Source organism: Manacus candei, unplaced genomic scaffold (genome assembly GCF_025592945.1).
Source record: "Manacus candei isolate 608988 ecotype Guabito, Panama unplaced genomic scaffold, ASM2559294v1 h1tg000017l, whole genome shotgun sequence".
NCBI classification, from domain to species: Eukaryota; Metazoa; Chordata; class Aves; order Passeriformes; family Pipridae; genus Manacus; species Manacus candei.
In genome coordinates, this window is record NW_026138065.1 from 24,081,307 (window position 1) to 24,096,464 (window position 15,158).

Genomic DNA, 15,158 nt, shown 5'->3' on the forward strand with positions numbered 1-15,158 from the left:
ACCCAACAGAGAAGTGGTTAGCCGCATATATGTTGTTCAACGCAACAGCCTGAAAGCTCAGATTGTGAGAAGCACTTTTCACCATGTGTAAAGTCTGACACATATTTCAAAGAAAGCTTTTAATTACAGTTGGCAGGTCTGCCCCCATGGCTGAAAAGTGACTTAATTTTTGACCCCAGCAGCAGAGGAGTCTGTAAATCAGGCTGCCATTGCAGTATCAATTCAAATAAAGAGCTGCGGCTTTATTGCCTGCACAGGACTCCTATGTGGGCTCAGTGTGACCTACCAAAATGACTGCTGAGCTACAGACTATAAGCAGCTTGAAATAAGTAATCTTATGCCTCAGTTACCTCATTTGCAGAATAGGAGGAACAGTATGTCCATTTTTATAAAATGGTGCTGGACCTAGGAGGGAAACCCCCTCTCCCAGCTACTGTCATTTACCATGTATTCTGATGATGGGGCCACAGTCATGCCCTAACTGTAAAGCTGCATCCAGATTTGCATTTAGACTATCTTTGAGTTCAGAAGTTTTAACTCCAGGATTTAGTTCAGCCCAGTAATATTGCAACCAGAATTAAAACCAAGTCTGGGTTACCCAAAGCGTGGGAAGTCTGGAGAAGAAGAATTCAATTCAGGATTTCATTGCTGTGGGACAAGGGACAACCGCTTTGCAAACCTCCAGCCAAAGTTCAGGCTGAATCACACCTAGCCCTAATTGCCATGTGTTCACTCAGTTTGGCACCTCTCTGCACTTTTGTACTTAGGCTCCAGCCTAAGTACAGACTCAGTAGGGATCAGAGACCTCATGAATAGCACCATGCTAATGAGAACTCAGGCCTTTTTTCAGACATAACGGGAAACCCAACTTGTGGATTATTTCACTGAAAGAATTTGAAATTGAGCTATTCCTTTCTTTTCTCTTGGTTTTGCTTTCTATCTACCTTGTGCCAAGCACCAACTCTTTCTCTAACAAAATTAGAAGAATGAATGCTGAAAAACCGAACTGATGAAACAAGAAAATACTCAGTTAGGGGAAAAAGCTAAAAAGGAATAGCTTATGAGAAAACTTCAGGTACCAGCAACTTTGGAAGCAAGCACATTTTTAAGGTGTCCAGCTCAGCAAGACAGAAAGTTCAGGGATTTTAGACAAGCTGTCCACAAACTGACAGCTTGCTAAAACTAGTTTATGGTGTGCCAGGGGTCTAGGAGCCCAGCCTGCACCAAGGAGGACCTTGTCCATACCCTAAGGAGTTTTATGTCTTGAATCTGTGACTGTGCTAGGAGTTTTGTGGAAAAACAGAGGTGCAGACTGACACTCTCTGCCTGCTATCACAGTTGTGATCCTGTAGTCAGCCCAGATAGTCTGGTGCTTTCCTGAGATGCAGCCTGTTGCAGGGAAGCCTCCCCGAAGTGTGAGACAAGGGATGTGCCAAATTTGGAGTCCCCAGGGGATGCTGCCTGCAGAGCTGTGAGTGGTACTGCAGGGCCATGAGTGCTGATTTCCAAGTGCAAATTACTAGAATACTGGATTATGAAGGGCTGGGGGGTAGTTTTAGTTTCTCTAGCTTTTCTTCCTTCTCTTTTCCAAACCTGTCTGCCAGTCTCTCTCCAGAGGTGAGGAGATCAAGGAGTGCTGTCCATCCATGCTCTATCTTGTAATGGGGGCAATCAGGCACTGACCCCTTCTCTCACTCTCCCACAGACCATTTATTTTACACCAGAGGAGGGATGTAACATGCTAAATATAATGGGACAGACCTGGCAAAAAATAATAACCAACTGACAGAGAAGGGGAAGAAAAATTCCTCCTAGTGGTGATCACAGAGAGCTGATATGGTTTTGTTATTATCTCAGGAAGGAAGTAGCAATGCACAGAGCAAGACAAACTGTCCAGCTGTAACACCTGGACACCACAGTCATTTTCACCAGTGATTAGAAGAGAAAGTGAGCTTTCAAGCTACTGCCAAGTATCTTTCAAAACCCTGCTCCTCCAAGAAAAAAGACTGGCTTTGCAAGAAGCCTGTTGGATGATTTTTACACTCTGACTGTGGTGCATGTGTTCTTCTGTGTGCTGCACTATATATATATACACATATTCCTCAGGCACAGGTTTTCATAAATAACCCCCTGTCAGCATTCCACTTAAAATGATGAGTTTGCACAACAAGCACCTCAGCTCTCCACTGAGCAGAGCAGGGTGGGTAGCATGCACATGCTTGCAGCAGATAGGCAGGCAGTCAGAGTAAGATGTATTACAGCAGGTATTAACTTTGAGGTTGGTGGGTTCTTTCTCTTTTGGCTTTTCCCAGGACAACCATACCAGCAGGCACCATCTGGTCCTGATGGATTTTAAAAGGTACCAGGAAGGAGCTGGGTACACGGTGTGATTTGGCTGTGAAAGGTAAAGAAATGCCTAAACCTACAGATAGATTTGAAATTCGTAGCCTGTGAAGATCTTCGGGCTCATAAAATTAATTTTTTTTTCATGCATGTGCAAAAAAAAGTTTATTTCACAGTTGAGGCACCAGAAGATGATGCTGAAAGTGGTGTAATGTCATGGTCTCTGTAGGAGTGGTAGATTTATGTGCCAAATGTGGATCCAAACTTCCTTGCCCAGGGCAGTGGAGCTCTGAGCTGCCAACAGGCATCACCAGGAGCCCTTTGGGGCAGAAATTTGCTTTTTGTCCTTTTGTGTAGAGTGCTTCTCAATTACTAGGTCCAGTTAAATGGTGTCTCAGCAGAAACTAGAGGGAATTCCTACCAATTGTTTGTGTTACTACTGTACACAAGAGCTGGATGACACCATCGTTTGTGATAGATGTTACACAGTGACAGTACATGAAAAGAATGTGAACTTAATTTTCCTAATAAAAATCTGTGAGTCCACATGAGAAAGAAAAGATCTTTTCAGCTAGGAGAGTCCAGTTCTGCATGATGCAGTTTTATTACCATAATCACACTTTCACTGAGCTAATTCCATGGTTTACAAATGTGCTAATACCCAAATAAATGATCTAAACCCAATCAAACCACCACTTTTACTTTGTTGAAGCTTTTTTGCAAAAGCTGACAACCAAAAAAATCCCTGTTGAAGGGTTCCAATAAAAAATTCCAGCAAAACAAGAAAGTTAAGTCAGTGTGGACAGCAGTCTATTAAATCACTTCACCAAGTATTGCTGTTGTGATGAACATCCTAGATAAGGTGTGGGTACTAAAAATAAGCCAGAGTTCCTCGAAAAGCTGTAGAGCATGTAAATTATTTAGGAGAGAAGCTACATTTATTAACTTGTTTATTAAAACAAATCTGGTATGACTTCATGCTAAAACGTTGGTGGGGTATAATTCTTCTCTAGTTGAATACACTGAAGTTTATATGAGAAGTTGAGTTTTTGGGGTTTGAGTTTTCATTATTCTCCAAGCAATGGTAGCTATGCACTGACACCACTAGGACAATAGCAATGATTTAACATGATAGAAATAGCAATATAGTCAAAGCTCTGTCAGAATTTCCATTTTAAATTCTGTTTGTTTAGAAATAATATTTCAACCAGTTAAAACAGCATCAAGCACAATTTTGGCATTTGCAGCCATCCTGGATGCCTGGATGTAATTACTTTCCTTTATTAAAAAAAAAAAAGTATCTTGATTTTTTCATTATTTTGAAAATGTTTTTTTCTCTTTGTTGTTGTTAACATTGCTGTCATTGTCCAGATAAAATAAGTTTAATCTTAAACAACATGATTTTGCAACCACACTCTCCATAAAGAAAACAAATTGATTTCAGCATTAAAAACAGATGAGCAATTTAGGCCTGAATGAAGCTGATCCTGTGGCCCAGAGATCAGGGAGCTTTGTTACCCCTGCCACTAGATGCAAGAGCATCTGTGCAGTGGGAGATGCAAGATCTGAGCTCCTGATACACATCCCTGTTCGATTCTATCCACAGATCACTCCCAGGGAATGGGGCTGGGAGCACCAATCACAGAACTGAATTCCCCTGCTCTGTGAAAAGAGCCCTAAACTCAACGTGCAGCAGATTCAGGTGTGGAAAGCATTCCTGTTGCTCTTCCTGCACTCGTCAAAGAAAAGATAATTCCAAATGCAGGATGCAAGCTTGAAGATGGCTTGACTATGGGGTCCAATTTGTGGCATTATTCATAAGGGGATAAATTCCAATTCTGAATTGGAATTTACTGAATTTTTGGAAAAGTTCAGAAGTGGCCCAACCTTGCAAGGATATATCTACGATACCTTCCTAGACAGGAAAAAGAACAAATCCTTACATCAAAATGAAGCCAAGATTAGGAACATGTATCCTTATTCAAAGGATAAAAAACCCAATATGGTCATAGCCTAACTGAAGCATTGTAAACCCCAGTCAAGGCTGCACTCACAACAAATCCAAATGCATGAAGAGAAAAAAGGAAGGGTAAAACCACCCAGGCAACATTAATTCTCTCCTGAAATCAAGTCAGGATGCTATTTCAGAGTTTATGACCTTACATGAGAATGAATTGATTTTTAAGAGCCTTGGGTTTTTTTAAATGCCCCCTTGCCTCCCCCCTCCCCCCAACCACCTTTTTCCCTTTCTCTGTGCCTGGGCTTCAGGGAAAAATTAAGGCTCTTCAGGTGCCTTGAAAGTATTTACTACCTCTGAAGCAAAACTTTAATTTTGATTTACCGGAGTTTAAAAAGTCATTTTGGAGATGATTGCAACAATTGTGTAAGGAAATGTATAAACTTGGTGCTCATATGACTCAATTTTATGCTTGATTTGTGATTTAGCAGCAGCATATAAAAGTGTTGATGCTTCTAAATACAACTGAAATATTTTCTTTTCATAAGGTTGCTGTATGTATAACAAAATACCATAGAAACAAGTGGGAAGCTTGCCTCATTGATTTTAATGGAAATTTGTTTCCCAGGAAGAATTTGCTGGTTCAGTATTTTCCTAGTTGTGCAAAAAAAATTTGCATGGAAAACGATTTGTCTTGCTTGGGCTTTTGATGCTGCAGAAAGAGTGAAGAAAAGTATTTTGGGATTCTTGTGGGGCTTCAAAAAGCCAGCAGTCCTTTGCTGTGATGGCTGCAGCATTTGCAGGGTTGACAGCGTTTGTAAAAGCAGGCAAGCTCCTCAGATCCCATCGCGGGACATAGGGCAGGAATCACATTTTCAGGAGGAACTAACCCTGCTCCTTTCTCTCACAGCTGGTTATCCCAGGGCTACAGGCACATATCTGGAAGAAGTCAAGCTTGGGCATGGGTAGGGAGAGACAAAACAGGTTTACTTCCACCTCAGCCCCTGCCTGACCATAACATGTTGAACATCCAGGTGAGCCCTAAGGAAATCAGAGGAACCATTTCCCTCTCTCATTTCAGACCAGCCTGGCACACATCTCTTCTGACAGTGCTCTAAGACTTGGGATTTGGGGTGAAATACTGAGAAAAACTGCTGAAAAATTTCAGAGCTTCCAGGTCAAATTTTCTTTGGAAGAGAACAAAATTGTTCATCAGCATGACATTGCATAATATGGTGTAACACTCTTTGGAAATAAACCTCCTCTTGGCCTTGAATTATGTGGTTCCTGATGTGCTAGGTGAGAATTGCATCTTTCAGTGGACAGCTCTGGCAACAGCCACATAGCCACCTCTTCTGGCCAGCATGTCAGGCCCCATCTTGCTGATTTCTGTGGACTTATGGCTTCCATCATCTCTGTTTCCCCTCATGACTCCCAGTATAGAAACACAACCTTGACTGTGTCCCACACCTACAATACATCTACAGCTTTTCTGGTGCCAACTTGCAGCCCACTTGATCTCCTGAACACCATGCTGGCATCAGCCCTTACCACTTGATAGAGTTGAGTGGGAGCCCTGGAGTTGTTCCTGCCCTTTGCAGCCCCAATTTTATCTGTGCATGCTCAGATCGTCGATGTGGTCCCCTTCATCAGCCTTGAGGACAAACCCACCGCATGGAGTGGTGATTCTGCCTGCAGAGCTTTGCTTCCCACCCACCAGCATGGCTGACAGCACCACTCCCAGTTTCCAAGGGGTTGTGCTTTTTAGTAACTCTTCCTTTCATTGTAACATCTTTTATTTCATTTAAGACACAGAAAATGACACTGGTGTGGTAGATGGGGGACAGAAGCAGGAAAGACGGGTAGAACTTCACAACCTTTGGACTTCTTTCACATTGGCAAGTTGATGAAAAACCTGATGGAGCTTTTCCAATATTGTTTTCATACTCTGTGTAGCTGGAAAAGTGAAATTCTTCTGAATGAGCAGGACAAGGAAAATACTTAGCTCTGACGATGCTGGGAAAATTCTGGGGTTATTTTTATCCACACATATAATTTCTGTCCAGAAAAAAAATTGCCTCAAGTATTCTAAATATATGAATTTCTTATCTTCTATTAGAAAACATTAGCACTGGCAGGAGGAAGCAGACTTTCTTCGTTAGTGCCAGAATATTTAACGTAGGTTCCTCAATATTTAAAAAGTAGTCAGAAGAAAAACAAGAAAAGTCATTATCTGTTTTTTCCCCTTTTAATAACCTTTTCAGTAGCACAATGCATTCAAAGCTAGGCACATTCCCTTCAGTGCAATATGGTCTCAAGACATGATTTAGATGGAAAATTTAAGTAAGATTAATGCAATTTATTATCCGCCAGGATATCCCTACAAACCACACTGCTTGGCTGAATTTTTGATTCTCAATCTAATATTTCAGATGAGATTTCCAGACGGGTGTCTTATTCCTCTATTAGTTTAGTGAGGGTGATATAGAGTTTGTAAAACAGGAGAGGTTAAGCTAGTTTTAACACTTGATTAATCATTTAAATTACTTTGTTACTGTTTGAATCCATTGACTTTTGTTTACCAAGCAACTCCCTGAAACCCAAAGCCAACAAAAACCACAGGCAGCTTTCCAAGTTGTTAATTTATTCAATGAGTTCTTCAAAGGAGTTCTAAAAGGGGAAAAAAGGAGCAAATTTATAGTTGCACTGAAAACGTAGAGCAATTCTTGTTCATTGCTTGCTAAAAATGTCTAAGTTTTTATGACTCAGAAAAAAAAGCCAATATTCAAATATGCTGGCCAGCTCCTGGATACATATATTTTTTAAGCAAATCACTAGTACTGAGTAGAGCCTGACTGCATGTTCATGCAAATACTGATTGAAATAAAATCAACTCATGTGACAAGCCACACTTTTCTCTGTTTTTTATGTGCAACTCTGACTTCATCTGAAGTAAGATTCTGTTGCCCTGCAGGAAAATTCAGCAGAGCAGGATCAGGCCCGTAGGAAGTCAAGACACAGGGACAAAGCTTTTTCAAAAGCAAGTATGAATGGGTGATTAAAAAGCTCCCTTCAGTTACACAATATACATGTGTACAGTTTGCAATTGTCCACAGGGGAAAGGAAAAAAAAATCCCAAACCCTAAATCATGAAAAAAAAGCCAGCTTTCTATTCTGCATATTACAAAGTCCGAGTTTGGTAAATTGATTACAATTTCTTTACAGAGACCTATCAAGAATAAACCACTAAGTCTTAGACATAAATTTGAATTCCAGAGTCTCCAGCTAACCCAGCTCATAAATGAATTCCTAAATGCTGACTGTGCCAGAAGACCCAGCGCTGCAAAACCACTTGGCAGAAGCCATTAGTTTCAATGAGATGAACTGCTCTATTTAGCTCTCATTCAAAACTTTACAGAAATGCCAGATTTCCATAAACACAGGTTTCCTTGAATTTCCAGGGCTTTGATTAACTGGTAGATGAGGGTGTCTTACAAATATAGATTTGTATGCAGAGTTGGGCTCAGAAAGCATGAGAGACTGGAAACGGACTATAGGCTTTTCTTTCTTACTTACTTTTTCTCTTCCTGAACAAACAGAAAGCAGGAAAACTCCCTTAGAATATTTTGGAGCTGAGACTTTAATAATTAATAATTATTCTGTGGTTTAACACTGTTGTAGATCATTTTTCTGTAATTTATATCATTGCGTGTTAAGCTTTTTATGACAGATTAATATCCTTCAGCTTTTACAGTATGGTTTTAAAGTCCTAAAGCAAGGAAAGACTGAAAGAAAAAAACACATCCTTATTTTTTCCTCCTAAAAAAAAAATCAATTTGTGGTATCTATTAAAGGAAAAGGCTACCTCTTTTGTCAAGGGACAACTTTTTAATTTTACTTTTTCTTCTTCTAACCCGTGCTTTTTGTGACCCACCCATCAGTCAGTTGTGTTGAGACCAGTAATGCTTTTTTGATACATTTGAATTTATGTTTATGCAGGTTAGGTGAGGAGGAGATTTAGTGGTTTGGTTGGTTTGTTTTTCCCCTGAATTCTAGGTTTGGGGCCAGGTTATGGACCAATGACTTTTATGGCCTGGATGTAGCAGCACTACAGATTAGAAGATCAACCCTCCCTCTCTTCTCCCTTCTCACTTTTTCCCTCCATGAGCAAATGTTCCTAAAAAGCACATAATCTCTACACTACTATAATGATCATCATAAATCTATGAATAAATGGCGCTGCTAGCAAGAGTGCAAGAACTGTACAGATAATAATATGCAACTATGGTTTGTTAACCTTAAACCCTCTTAAATCAGTCATAGAACCATAGCAGCCAAAAAAACTATTGTGGTCAAATGCCATGAACTCTAGCTTGCTTTTAACATTAGGAATATTTCCCCTCTTCTCCAGCTTTTCTACAATATCTCTCTTCCCAACCAGAGTTTCTATAATAAAAATTATAGTTTATGTGCATGTTTTTCGGTTAGGCTCTGAGAGTCTGATTCAGCATTTTTGTTTTCTTCACTTTTTTTAGGAAAACGCTGGCTGTGTGGGTGCTGAGCCACGGAGCCTGTGTGTGGCCCAGTGGCTTGGCGCTCACACAGCAGAGTCCTGCTACAGCTGGCAAAACCTGCTGGGATTTCATCGCTGCAAAGCACTACACTAGGCCTTTGGCATTACCCCACCCTTCCTGACCACTGCCTTTGAATAAGCCTGTGTCCTTTGGCCATCTATGGATAACGGGCTTTCTAGTGTGTTCTGTTTGACCAGTGAATGAAAAAGGTTCCTGAAGCCTGTATGAGCAGAAATGAACACGGTCTGGCTTTTCATTGAGAATTACCATTGGTTTTTCCTACAGGACTTGCTACCAAGAAGCTGAGTTTGGTTGTAGGTGATTGACGGGAATTGTTGTGTTGACACAGGTGAATTCAACCAGTGAGGAGAATACTGCCAGCAGAACATATAACCAAAGCAAGCACATTGGAATTAACACAAAACTGAAGGTAAAACTAAAGTGTAATAAATTAATGAAACTGCGAAAAAGATGACAAGATGCTGAAGACCTGAAAGAAACTGAGGTAACAATGAATGATACAGCTGAAAAGAGAGCTGTAATGAGAGGATTTCAAGAACTCCAGAAAAGAGCTGAGAAGTTTGATCTCAAATAGGATGGAAAAATAATGTTTATAGAACACTTAGAGTCATGACACGTATTGTGGTACGAAATCCATGCCTCAAATATTCAGACTTCAGGTTGGGATAAACATAATATTGAGTATAAACTTCAATTTGACTATTTAAACTATGGTCCTATTTACCAAAGAATGACTGGTGAAATAGGAAAAAAACCCTAAACCCCAAACCCCAAAGATTATTTACTACTGTTGTATTATTTCTCCTTACAGAAAAATCTAACAGGAAGAAACCACTGAAACATAGTTTAGGTCTGAAGAACCATGTTTCTTGAGTATCTGTAAATCTATGAACATCCAGCTGCTTTGACTGGTTTCTGCAAGCTCTAAAGCCCCAGCTTTGATGAAAGGCCACACACAGATTACAGACTGTGCAGGAGAAACCTTGCCACTTGGCATGGCACAGAGGCTGTCTGTCCATTTGAGACTCAGTGTCTGAGACTCAGCCACAAACCTTGTCTTTTGTAAGAGAAATGTACCATTTTTTCTACTAAAACACTCAAAGCAAGTGTCCTGTTCCCACGACCAGTGGTCTGGTGCATGGAACACTCGAACAAAGTAGGGGACCTGTAACTGAGGGCCTTTCTCACCTGGGTAAGACACAAGCCTGTGCCTCCTGTAGACCCTGAGAGCAACTTCAACAAAGATGCTGAGATTTGTTGTAACTGCTAGTGTGGGAGCACAAGAGTCAGGCTGATCTAGGGCCCAAATAGCAAGGGCATGCGAGGGCATGTCTCATCCCCACACTGAGAGCTGGCTGCGTGTTTCCCGGTGCAAATTTCACTTATACTGCACTCCTACAGGCAGACTTGTGGGCATCATCTGCCGGTTATTAGCTGGCCAAATCACACTCTGCATTTTGGAAGCAATGAGTATTGAGAGGCTCTTCGAAGGAGTTTGAGACAAGGAGTAAACTGTGCTCTCCGCTGAGCAGAAATATGCGGGATACCGTCATCGCACTATATAGTACATCCTCTACACCATCCACAGGTGGCATAGGCACTGCAGAATTTTCTTGATAGAGATTTTGTGTCTCCCCAGGATTAGGAGGCTTGAGCAGAGCTGAGGGAATGGAGAATCAGAGAAAGGCAGAATTTGCCACCTATAACACCAAATGAACCATCCATTCACTTTGTGTGTTAGATCTCGTGCTCTGCCAGCTGCTTTCTCTCCCAAAATTAGGAGCACCTTACATCTAACTCTTCTCACATTTGCAGAGAGATGCTGGCAACAATATATTATTTTTATTGTGCAAGTGCCCCAAAACTGGTTGAGTCACACATGTTATGGGCTGGTGTGCAAGCACGGAGGCACACACGCGTACACCCAGAGATGCAAACCCATCAATGGCACTCTTGTTTGAGATGAACCCATGGGATCCAGTGAGGGACAAGGATGCTTTCACATGTAAAGCACACTGAACAAAAATATCCTTCAGTAAAATTCACACGCAAATTTATATAGCTAAAAAGAGTTCCTAATGAAAAAAAAACTAAAAATAAAAACATAATTTTCAGTTTTATTTGCCCATTAGAGTAAGTGAGGAGTTCTGCCAAGAATTTTTATTTCAGATAACAGATTCCAAGACCCCATTATCAGTGTAGAGGAATTAATACACTCTGTTCATGTTTTTGCCAAGACCAAATGTGGAAAATGCTTAAACCACACCTGTTTCAGTTCTACAACACATACACTTCTGCTTGCCAGCTCCCTAGCTGATAAAATTAGTTAGGGGATTTCTGATCCTCTTTTTTTTTTCCTATTTTGTTTTCTTTTTCAAGGCAGTTACAGAACAGCAGTAGCGAGGGTATGTGGTTAGCTCACAGGGATGTGAGAGGGAAAGCAGAAACACTTAAAAACTCCAACAGCAGTTACATAGAGGAAGATTTGGCTCTAATATTGAGTGCTAACTAGTGTGAGGGTGCTACATCTGTGCTGCAGGCAACAGGGAGGGAATGTGAGGTTACACTGCTTAACCAAGTGGGTTTGCTCAAATCTCTTTTGAGGTATTGCCTGATAGGGCTCAGTGCAGCACCTGAGGATGCCCATGTCGTAAAGCAGGACAGAGAAGGAGAGAGGTTTTTTTGAAAGATAGGGTCTTAATCAGTTTAATGCTCACTGTAAGAGAGAGCAAGGTTGATGACAAATGGTGGTATGTCATTCAGATGCTTTAGGGAAGCTGATGCTTTTGGATGTGTAATGACAGTGTTCATTTCAGTGCCCTCCTTTCTCCTTAGGAATGCAAACTTGAATTTAAAAATTACCTTCCTATTATACCCCCAGACCCTTGTATCAGTCAAGTGGATAATCATCCCATTAGCACCTTGGACTGCTGCTCAGTACTGGGACAGCCAGTCAGCCACTTCTAGTGACCAAGTAAAACCTCCCTGGTCACCGGATTTGAGCAAACTCTGTGCCACATTATATAACAACCAGGACTTGTTTGGTCCTCCCCCTAAAAATTTCCATAAAATGTGCACTCTGTCAAAAATTTAGGCTACAAAGCAAGATTTTTATACACTGTTTTTTCAGTTATCTATGATTATTTTCACCTTCTTTCCACAGATTTCCTGGTTTTAACTTGAAATAAAATCTGATTAAAGATGCACTGAAATGCACAACATCAAGGAACAATATTAACCTATGAATTACATGTCATCTATACTACATTAACATAATAGACTACAAAATCAGTGTTTCTGTTACAGAAATGATGAATAAAAATAGTTTCAGAAAAAATAAACAACTTTCTCAGGAAAAATTGTTTTTATTTTTTGAAATTACTGTCTCTGATTTGCTACACTATGTCTGCTGGAAATACTCAGCTCTCTTTCTCTTTATTTTATACTCATATTATCCTCAGAATTTTCATACTGGTGATGTGATTTTCCTTCTTCTGTTGGAGGGATCTTTTACTATTTTAAAATAAAAACACAGGGTACCTCTTGCTCTCCCCCACAAAAAACCCTTTTCATTTTGTTTGTATTGTAAGCAACAATAAAAATAATGAAAGAAGTTCGTGATTCACAGGTTATGCAAAACTGTTAAACAGAAATTTACTTCATGTTTCATGAAAGAAGTATATTAAACCAGGAAGTCTGCTTACTGTGAAATATTGAAGGAAAACTAGGGAGCATAAGTACAACAATATTATGAAGGCAAGGAAGACATATTCTTGCAGAATGGTTTTTACATTGTATTGGCCTTTGAATTCAGGAAGTTCAGATTTAAGGAAGAACAGCCAAGAACCAGTTGCAAACCGATTTGCATTCTTTAATGTTTTTATTCCTCAAACTAAAAGGTCTTTTCCTTTTGTCTGAGAAACTGAATCCCAATGTCTCTTCAATGTCTCCCCAAAATGGTTAGTTTAGGAATATCCGAGGGACAGTTTAATTGCCATTGTAGGTAAATGAGTCTGAGGCTGGGTGATTGATACGGTTTGCAGATATTTAATAGGCTGTGTACACACTTGGCTAGTTTTTTTCTTTCCTGAAACACAAAGATTTCTGCACTCAGTCATTTCTTCTTACTATTTAAAAGAGGAGTTTAGTACACCTAGCCTCCCAGCTCATGCCCTCATGATGATGACTACTTTTAGGGTCCTGATGTTTAGTTGTCTCCTTACGCCATTCACCACATCACATGTTCTATTATATTGTGTAATTTTTGAAATTTGAATATCATGCAGTTGTAGTCAAAAGCCTTACAATGTCTGTTATATTTATTTGGTTATTTTTATCAAGTAAGTTTATAGTCTCACCAGAGGGTGAAATCAGAAGGAGACTGATGTTCATAAAACAATGCTGGCTAACGTTATTTCTTTTCCAACCCTTTACTTCTTCTTTGATTATATATTGTGTCAGCTTTATTCCTGGTTCTACAATTGGAAACCCACAATAACAGCACTATAATGTTTCACAAATCTGCTCATAGTCAGCTTTCTTGTTGATTCAAACTGTGAGCATTTAGCTTTTCTATATTCCCTTTTTTTTTTCTTCCCCAAATACCCAGAAAACATTTAAGTTATCCGAGTAATTTAGGAATCCTCTCAAAAAAATGCATGTAGAACCAAAGTAGGACCCTATGTGCTAGCATACAGAGCTGAATTGTAGCAGCAAAACAATTAACAACCCTCCCCTTGACAGGCTGTCTGTTCATGATGACTGTGAGGGGGCTCTCCTGAAGTTACAGCTACACCACATGAGCAGGAGGAGATCTCAGCTCAAGCTATAGTGTTTTGGCTGAGGAATGACAACTTCTTATGGCATTACCAGGACATTGTGTTGCATCTCCACCAAGGATTGACTTATACCAATGGGGCACAGGCTCCTTAGGTTCATTAAAATTACATCCCCCATCTCTTTCAATGATCCAAACACACACACACACGCAAACACATGCAAATACTCTTGTTTCCATTGGTAGTCAGTCAGGTTGTATAGCATAAAGCTCTGGTAGCTCCTGTACTCAGCAGGTATGTTAGTGGGCCAGCAAAGCATACACTACACTGACTGCACAACCATATGGTTTCCAAAGCTCTTCTGCATACGCCCCTTGTTTATCAGAACTGTGAAAATCACAGTGGTACCTTTTTGCTTCCCTGTTACCCTTCTTTCCTGGCTATTTATAGGAACAACATTTTGAAAAACACACAAAAACAATTCTTTCCCGGCAAAAGTGGGATTTTTTAATTTTTTTTTTCCATTGGTTCAGGAATGCTTTTGCACTTAACACCTCCATGAACTTTTTTTGTGACACAATATCTCATCTGGTAGGTCCATTCAGAGATGGCTGGCTGGCGTGCCAAATGCAGGCTCCAAATCCTATCTTCCCCAGGTGCTAAATCACCTTTCCTGATAGTCTGAGCTGAATCTGGGAAGGTGTTTGGTTTAGCCTTGACCGGTACCCTCAGATCTCAGCCATTCCCCCTTCCGGACACCCAATAGCCCTGCGAATATTCCAAACTGATAATGTCAGTCTTGAAAGAGCAGTGGTCTGAGAAAGCACTTTTCACTGCATTTTTTCCTGAGCAGAGATCAAATATGGATGTTCTAGGGGAAAAACAAAGAGCAGAGATCCACGTGGAAAGTCAGGGTTGTGGATGTGCTCACCCCACAGCTGCCAGCAGTGCGCTCGCCTGCTAGCATAGGATAACATATCAGCATTCACTTTAGCTCACTCTTTACTCTGGCACCTCATGTACAACTTGTTGTGACTTGCAAAGGGCACCTCACAGCCCGCAATGCAGCACAGAGGCATCCAGCAATGCCCCAGCAGAGACATCCAGCAATGCCCCAGCAGTCAGTGGTAAGGTCTGGTTGAGCTCAGCCAGGATACTTATAACTTCCCGAGCTCTGGCAGTGTACTGGTGAGGGGGCCCAGCTTTCTGCCCTTGTGCCACCCTTGCTCTCTGCCCCAGTCCATGCAACCACTGATCCTCCTTTTGCACTGATCCTCCTCCAACAACCATCTCAGGCCAAATCTTGTGCCAGTTACCTTACCCTTGGGCAGTAACTCATCTAGACATCACCAGAACCCAGCAGCATTATGAGTCCATTTCCATCTTTTTTTGATGAGCCCCTGAAACAACAGCTCATCACCAGCTACCTGGGCATTTGCTCTGATTCTCTTTGCAAAAAAAAGAGACTGTTTTGCTTTTTCTTTG